Here is an 8,367-nt window from a genome sequence, read left to right as displayed (position 1 = left end):
CCCCCCCGCACACATCGAGGCGGACCCGGACCTGGCGTATGCCTAGGCCCTGGACCGCTCGGTGACGACGTCGGAGACGGCCAAGCACCGTCTCCACCGCCTCGACGGGGAGATGGCCAGGTACGGTGAGGAATGGTCCATCGCCGATATCGATGCTGCCAACGATGCCTCCCCCAACAACCGCTGCCCTCTCCTCCAACACACGTCCTCGGTGGGCGTGACCGCACTACGCACGACGCTGGAGGAAGCGAAGAGGATCATCCGCGAGCGTCAGGCAGCCACTGGGAAGCCCTGCCGTGATGCCGCCACCTTCTGTCGCCCCAAGCCTGAGGACGAAGACTCCGACGCCGGGTCGGGCCACGATGACGGAGGAGGAGCCGCCGGCCAGCCCGGCATGGCCTACGAGGTCACCGTCAAGTATAGGATAGTTTAGGGTTTTATTTTAGGTTTTTAGTTCACCGGACGAAATATCGTCAGTTTTTATGTACAAATTATCCTAGTTTCAATGAAATTCGCCGTTTATAAAATGTATGTGGCTAAGGTTGGACGGTTGTTGACACCAGATTTCGGCACGATCAAGAACTTAATTAAGATGGCCTTAAATGGAGAAGTGTTGAATATGAGAAAGCTCCGTATCTTCAAAAGGAGAAACTTTGATATTTGGGTCATAGCCATCCGGTCTCATTTCTAAGGCCGAAGTTGTGTTCGAAGTATTCAGCTTTTGTATTCAGAACACTGTTCGGCTGATTACGCCCCAAGATGGCCTGATATGAGAAACGTTTTTACACAGATTGTCTTTGTCTCGTCGAAACAATCGATTTTGATATAAGAAACGTCTAAATCGGAGTTCGTATGCAAAAGTTAGAGCCAAAATAGTGTGATGCATAAGTCTGCCCCAGAAGTTCCGGGCAAAACTTCCGGGGAGGTTCCGGGCTAAAACGAAAGTTTGCACGCGGTGCGCCCCGAAAACTGGAATTTAACATTATTTTCAGATTTGCGGGGCCAATTTTGACATCAAGATGACCTCGGATGAAAACGTGATCAACTAAGGAATTTTTCTCCATTGCAAGATCTACAACTTTGCTTTTGGGACCATCGTGATCCGAAGCCATATGCGACCTGCAAGAGCTGTGCAAGAGGGCAACTTGATGTAATTTTAGCCTAGAAGTTCCGGGCTGACCGGAAGTTCCGGCCCTCGTAGTCTGAGTTAGGTTATCTTTTGATGTTTTGGACGGGATTTGAGTCATTTTCTTGTATGAAAAGTCCAGCCGCTCATATATATGTAAGAGGTGACGACCGATTGAATAACAACACACAATCGACAAATCAATATACTACTCTTTACCCTAGTTTTTACATCTCTCCCTTGTTCTTCTTCTTCCTCGTTCTTCATCTGTTCTTCTTGGTGCAGGGCGGTGAACCTCCGATGACCCACAAGTATAGGGGATCTATCGTAGTCCTTTCGATAAGTAAGAGTGTCGAACCCAACGAGGAGCAGAAGGAAATGATAAGCGGTTTTCAGCAAGGTATTCTCTGCAAGTACTGAAATAAGTGGTAACAGATAGTTTTGTGATAAGATAAATTGTAACGAGCAACAACTAACGAAAGTAAATAATATGCAGCAAGGTGGCCCAATCCTTTTTGTAGCAAAGGACAAGCCTGGACAAACTCTTATAATAGGAAAAGCGCTCCCGAGGATACATGGGAATATCATCAAGATAGTTTTCATCACACTCATATGATTCGCGTTCGGTACTTTGATAATTTGATATGTGGGTGGACCGGTGCTTGGGTGCTGTTCTTACTTGAACAAGCCTCCCACTTATGATTAACCTCTATTGCAAGCATCCGCAACTACAACAAAAGTATTAAGGTAAACCTAACCATAGCATGAAACATATGGATCCAAATCAGCCCCTTACGAAGCAACGCATAAACTAGGGTTTAAGCTTCTGTCACTCTAGCAACCCATCATCTACTTATTACTTCCCAATGCCTTCCTCTAGGCCCAAATAATGGTGAAGTGTTATGTAGTTGATGTTCACATAACACCACTAGAGGTTAGACAACATACATCTTATCAAAATATCGAACGAATACAAAATTCACATGACTACTGATAGCAAGACTTCTCCCTTGTCCTCAGGAACAAACATAACTACTCACAAAGCATATTCATGTTCATAATCAGAGGGGTAATAATGTGCATAAAGTATCTGAACATATGATCTTCCACCAAATAAACCAACTAGCATCAACTACAAGGAGTAATCAACCCTACTAGCAACCTACTAGCACCAATTCCGGACTTGGAGACAAGAATTGGATACAAGAGATGAACTAGAGTTTGGAGATGAGATGGTGATGGTGAAGATGTTGATGGAGATTGCCCTCTCCCGATGAGAGGAGCGTTGGTGATGACGATGGTGATGATTTCCCCCTCCCGGAGGGAAGTGTCCCCGGCAGAACAGCTCTGCTGAAGCCCTAGATTGGTTCCGCCCAGGTTCCGCCTCGTGGCGGCGGAGTCTCGTCTCGAAAGGTTGCTGCTTATTTTTTTCTCATCGAAAGACTTCATATTGGAGAAGACGGGCGTCAGAGAGCCACCAGGGGGCCCACGAGGTAGGGGGCGCGCCCAGGGGGGCGCCCCCACCCTCGTGAGCAGGGTGTGGGCCCCCTGGCCTTCATCTTTGGCGATGATTTTTCTTTATTTATTTTAAGATACTCTGTGGAGTTTCAGGACTTTTGGAGTTGCGCAGAATAGGCCTCCAATATTTGCTCCTTTTCCAGCCCAGAATTCCAGCTGCCGGCATTCTCCCTCTTCATGTAAACCTTGTAAAATAAGAGAGAATAGCCATAAGTATTGTGACATAACGTGAAATAACAGCCCATAATGCAATAAATATTGTCATAAAAGCATGATGCAAAATGGACGTATCAACTCCCCCAAGCTTAGACCTCGCTTGTCCTCAGGCGAAAAGCTGATAACAATAAATATGCCCTCATGTTTAGAGGTAGAGGCGTCAATAAAAATAAAATACGGACATGAAGGCGTCATGATTATTTTCATAACAGCAACATATAAAGATTATGTTCAAGTGATGATCATTTCACAAAGCCAAAAGCATGAATCAGAAACCTTATTGAGCACCAACAAATTATAACCTCAGTCATTGAAGCAATTGCAATTTATCATAACATCGGAAAGAGTATATATCAGAGCTTAAAAGCAAGTCCACATACTCAACTATCACTTAGTCCTTCATAATTGCCAACACTCACATGATACTTGTGGTTACGGAGTTTTAGTCGGACACAGAGAAAGATAGGGGCTTATAGTTTTGCCCCACAACCTTTTACCTCAAGGGTAATGTCAACAATAATAATTCATGCTCCCCCACATCCAATTAGATATATATATCATGTTCTTTCCAACATGCCGAGCTTGCCAAAGGATAAATGAATAAGGAAAGGTGAAGATCACCGTGACTCTTGCATAAGGTAGAGGAAAATAATAAAAGATAGGCCCTTCGCAGAGGGAAGCAGAGGTTGTCATGCGCATTTAGGGTTGATGCACAAAATCTTAATGCAAAAGAACGTCACTTTATATTGCCCCTTGTATGTGAACCTTTATTATGCAGTTCGTCGCTTTTATTGCGTCCACAACAAGTTCGTACAAAGTTTATTTTCTCCGCACTAATAAGTCATGCATATTTAGAGAGCAATTTTTATTGCTTGCACCGATGACAACTTACTTGAAGGATCTTACTCAATCCATAGGTAGATATGGTGGACTCTCATGGCAACACCGGTTTAAGGGTATTTGGAAGCACAAGTAGTATTTCTACTTGGTGCTGAGAATTTGGCTAGCATGAGGGGGAAAGGCAAGCTCAACACGTTAGAGGATCCATGACAGCATACTTTATCTTAGATGTAAGAAAGCATAACTCATTATGTTGTCTTCCTTGTCCAACATCAACTCTTTAGCATGTCATATTTTAATGAGTGCTCCCAATCATAAAAGATGTCAATGATAATATATCTATATGTAAAACCTCTCTTTCCTTATTACTTCCTATTAATTGCAACGATGACCAAAGCTATATTTGCCAACTCCCAACAACTTTTAATAATCATACTCTTTCTATGTGAAGTCATTACTTTCACTAAGATCAATATGAACTCTTTGATTCTTTTTATTCTTTTTATTCTAATCACCCAGGATCATGGTAAAATACTCAAGCCCTTGACTCAATACTAATCTTTATTATATAGCTCACGGACTCGATTACAAAGAAGGATCATAAAGCAAAACTCAAAACTAGATCATGCCATGACTTTATTCTACTAAATCAAGATACTACTAAAAGGATTGAACTAAGAAAACGGTAAAGATAGGAGTTGTGATGGTGATACGATACCAGGGCACCTCCCCCAAGCTTGGCAGTTGCCAAGGGGAGTGCCCATACCCATGTGATTATGTCCTCGGAGATGATGAAGTAGGAGTCGTTGCACTTTTCTTCTCTAGCTTACGCCTGAGGCTAAAATTTTTCCCCCTCGGATCCTCATTCTCGAAGAACTTGTCCTTGGAAGCACTTGGGGTCGTCATGATGATCTAGACCTGTCAGAAAAACAGCTCGAAACAAGAACAAGGGAGATTTGCGTGATACGAGAGTCAAAACCTTCAGGAGTATATATAATGAATTTTTACCGACCAAAATACGTAACGTGCAAGAAAGCGGAGTCCGGAGAGCACACGAGGTGCTCACAAGGTAGGGGGGCACGCCCAGGGGGGTAGGGCGCGCCCTCCACCCTCGTGGAGGCCTCGTGTCCTTCTCGGACTGCCACTTATTTTTCTATTTTTCTAAATATTCCAAAACAGAGAAATATTGCCTTAAAAATTGTTTTGGAGTCGGTTTACTTACCGTAACACATACCTATTCCTTTTCGGAGTCTGAAACGGGCTGGAAAGTGACCATTATGTATTCCTCCGGGGTTACAGTTTCAATAATATTGGTTTCAACATTTATAGGATTACCTGAGATATAGTGTTTGATTCTTTGACCGTTTACCACCTTCGGATTTGTGCCTGCAAAGTTGTTGATTTTTATGGCACCGGAACGATAGACCTCCTCGATAACGTAAGGACCTTCCCATTTAGAGAGAAGTTTTCCTGCAAAAAATCTTAAACGAGAGTTGTATAGCAATACATAATCACCTACATTAAACTCACACTTTTGTATCCTTTTGTCATGCCATCTTTTAACTTTTTCTTTAAACAACTTGGCATTTTCATAAGCTTGGGTTCTCCATTCATCAAGGGAGCTAATATCAAATAACCTCTTCTCGCTGGCAAGTTTGAAATCGTAGTTGAGCTCTTTAATAGCCCAATATGCCTTATGTTCTAGTTCGAGAGGTAAGTGACAAGCTTTTCCATAAACCATTTTATACGGAGACATACCCATAGGATTCTTATATGCAGTTCTATAGGCCCATAATGCGTCATCCAGTTTCTTGGACCAATTCTTTCTAGACCTATTAACAGTCTTTTGCAAAATTAATTTGAGCTCTCTATTGCTCAATTCTACTTGACCACTAGACTGAGGGTGATACGAAGATGCGATTCTATGACTAACGTCATATTTAGCAAGCATCTTACGGAAAGCACCATGAATAAAGTGTGAACCACCATCAATCATTAAATATCTAGGGACTCCAAACCTCGGAAAAATAACTTCCTTAAGCATTTTAATAGAAGTGTTATGATCAGCACTAGTAGTTGGAATAGCTTCTACCCACTTAGTAACGTAATCAACAGCAACTAAAATATATGTGTAACCATTAGAGGCAGGAAAAGGTCCCATATAATCAAAGCCCCAAACATCAAATGGTTCAATAACAAGTGAATAATTCATAGGCATTTCTTGACATCTACTAATATTACCAATTCTTTGACATTCATCGCAAGACAAAAGAAACTTATGGGCATGCTTGAAGAGAGTAGGCCAATAAAAACCAGATTGCAATACCTTATGTGCAGTTCTATCTCCAACATGGTGTCCTCCATAAGCTTCGGAGTGACACTTGCGTAGGATCTGTTCATGTTCATGCTTAGGTACACAACGTCTAATAACACCATCTACTCCTTCTTTATAAAGATGTGGGTCATCCCAAAAGTAATGTCGCAAGTCATAGAAAAACTTTTTCTTTTGTTGGTATGTGAAGCTAGGTGGTATAAATTTAGCGACAATATAATTAGCATAATCAGCATACCAAGGAGTGCTATGAGAAGTGCTTATGACATTTAATTGTTCATCAGGAAAGCTATCATCAATAGGTAGTGGGTCATCAAGAACATTCTCTAACCTAGATAAGTTGTCTGCAACGGGGTTCTCAGCTCCCTTTCTATCAACAATATGCAAATCAAATTCTTGCAGCAAGAGAACCCATCTAATAAGTCTAGGTTTTGCATCTTTCTTTTCCATAAGATATTTAATAGCAGCATGATCAGTGTGAATAGTTACTTTAGAATCAACAATATAAGGTCTAAACTTATCACAAGCAAACACAACTGCTAAAAGTTCCTTTTCGGTAGTAGCATAATTTCTTTGAGCACTGTCTAGAGTCTTACTAGCATAATGGATAACATTTAATTTCTTATCAACTCTTTGCCCTAGAATAACACCTACAACATAATCACTAGCATCACACATAATTTCAAAGGGTAATTTCCAATCAGGTGGCTGAACAACAGGTGCAGAGACTAATGCCTTCTTAAGTATTTCAAATGCTTCTACACAATCATCATCAAAGATAAATGGTACATCTTTTTGTAATAAATTAGTCAGAGGCCGAGAGATTTTTGAGAAGTCCTTAATGAACCTCCTATAAAATCCAGCGTGACCAAGGAAACTTCTTATACCTTTGATGTCCTTGGGACATGGCATCTTTTCAATAGCATCAACCTTGGCTTTATCAACTTCAATACCTCTTTCAGAAACTTTGTGCCCCAAGACAATACCTTCATTAACCATAAAGTGGCACTTTTCCCAATTCAAGACAAGATTAGTTTCTTCACATCTCTGCAAAACTCGAGCAAGATTGCTCAAGCAATCATCAAAAGAGGAACCATAGATGGAAAAATCATCCATGAAAACCTCACAAATTTTCTTGCAAAAGTTAGAGAATATAGCCATCATGCATCTTTGAAAGGTAGCAGGTGCATTACATAAACCGATAGGCATACGTATATAAGCAAAAGTACCAAAAGGGCATGTAAAAGTAGTCTTTGATTGATCTTTAGCCGACACAGGTATTTGAGAGAAACCAGAATAACCATCTAGAAAGCAATAATGTGTATGTTTGCATAATCTTTCTAGCATTTGATCAATAAAAGGTAAGGGGTAATGATCTTTCTTAGTGGCCTTATTTAATTTGCGGAAATCAATTACCATCCTATAACCTGTGATGATTCTTTGCGAAATCAATTCATCTTTATCATTAGGGACAACAGTAATACCTCCCTTCTTAGGGACACAATGGACAGGACTTACCCACTAACTATCAGCAACGGGATAAATTATACCTGCCTCCAGAAGCTTGAGTATTTCTTTTCTTACCACTTCTTTAATTTTAGGATTCAGACGTCGTTGAGGATCACGAACTGGTTTGGCATCAGCTTCCAAATTTATTTTATGTTGACATAGAGTGGGACTCATGCCCTTAAGATCATCCAGAGTATATCCAATAGCAGCACGGTGCTTCTTCAGAGTTTTCAATAATCTTTCTTCTTCATGCTCTGAAAGGTTAGCACTAATAATAACAGGATATATTTTCTTTTTATCAAGATAAGCATATTTAAGATTATCAGGCAACGGTTTAAGCTCAAACACGGGATCACCCTTGGGTGGAGGAGGATCCCCTAGGATTTCAACAGGCAAATTGTGTTGCAGAATAGGTTCCTGTTTAAAGAATACTTCATCTATTTCCCTTCTTTCATTCATGAACATACCATTTTCATGGTCTAGCAAATAGTGTTCTAAAGGATCACTAGGAGGTACATCAATAGAAGCAAGACCAATAATCTCATCTTTACTAGGCAATTCTTCCTCACGATGTTGTTTACTAAATTTAGAGAAATTGAACTCATGAACCATATCATCCAAGCCAACAGTAACAACATTCTTTTTGCAGTCTATCGTAGCATTAACAGTATTCAAGAAGGGTCTACCAAATATAATGGGACAAAAGCTATCTTGTGGAGAACCAAGAACAAGAAAATCAGTGGGATATTTGTTTTTTCCACACAAGACTTCAACATCTCTAACAATTCCCATTGCAGATATAGTATCTCTATTGGCAAGTTTAATT

This window comes from Triticum dicoccoides, chromosome 7B (genome assembly GCF_002162155.2).
Source record: "Triticum dicoccoides isolate Atlit2015 ecotype Zavitan chromosome 7B, WEW_v2.0, whole genome shotgun sequence".
NCBI lineage: Eukaryota > Viridiplantae > Streptophyta > Magnoliopsida > Poales > Poaceae > Triticum > Triticum dicoccoides.
This window is presented reverse-complemented; position numbering follows the sequence as displayed.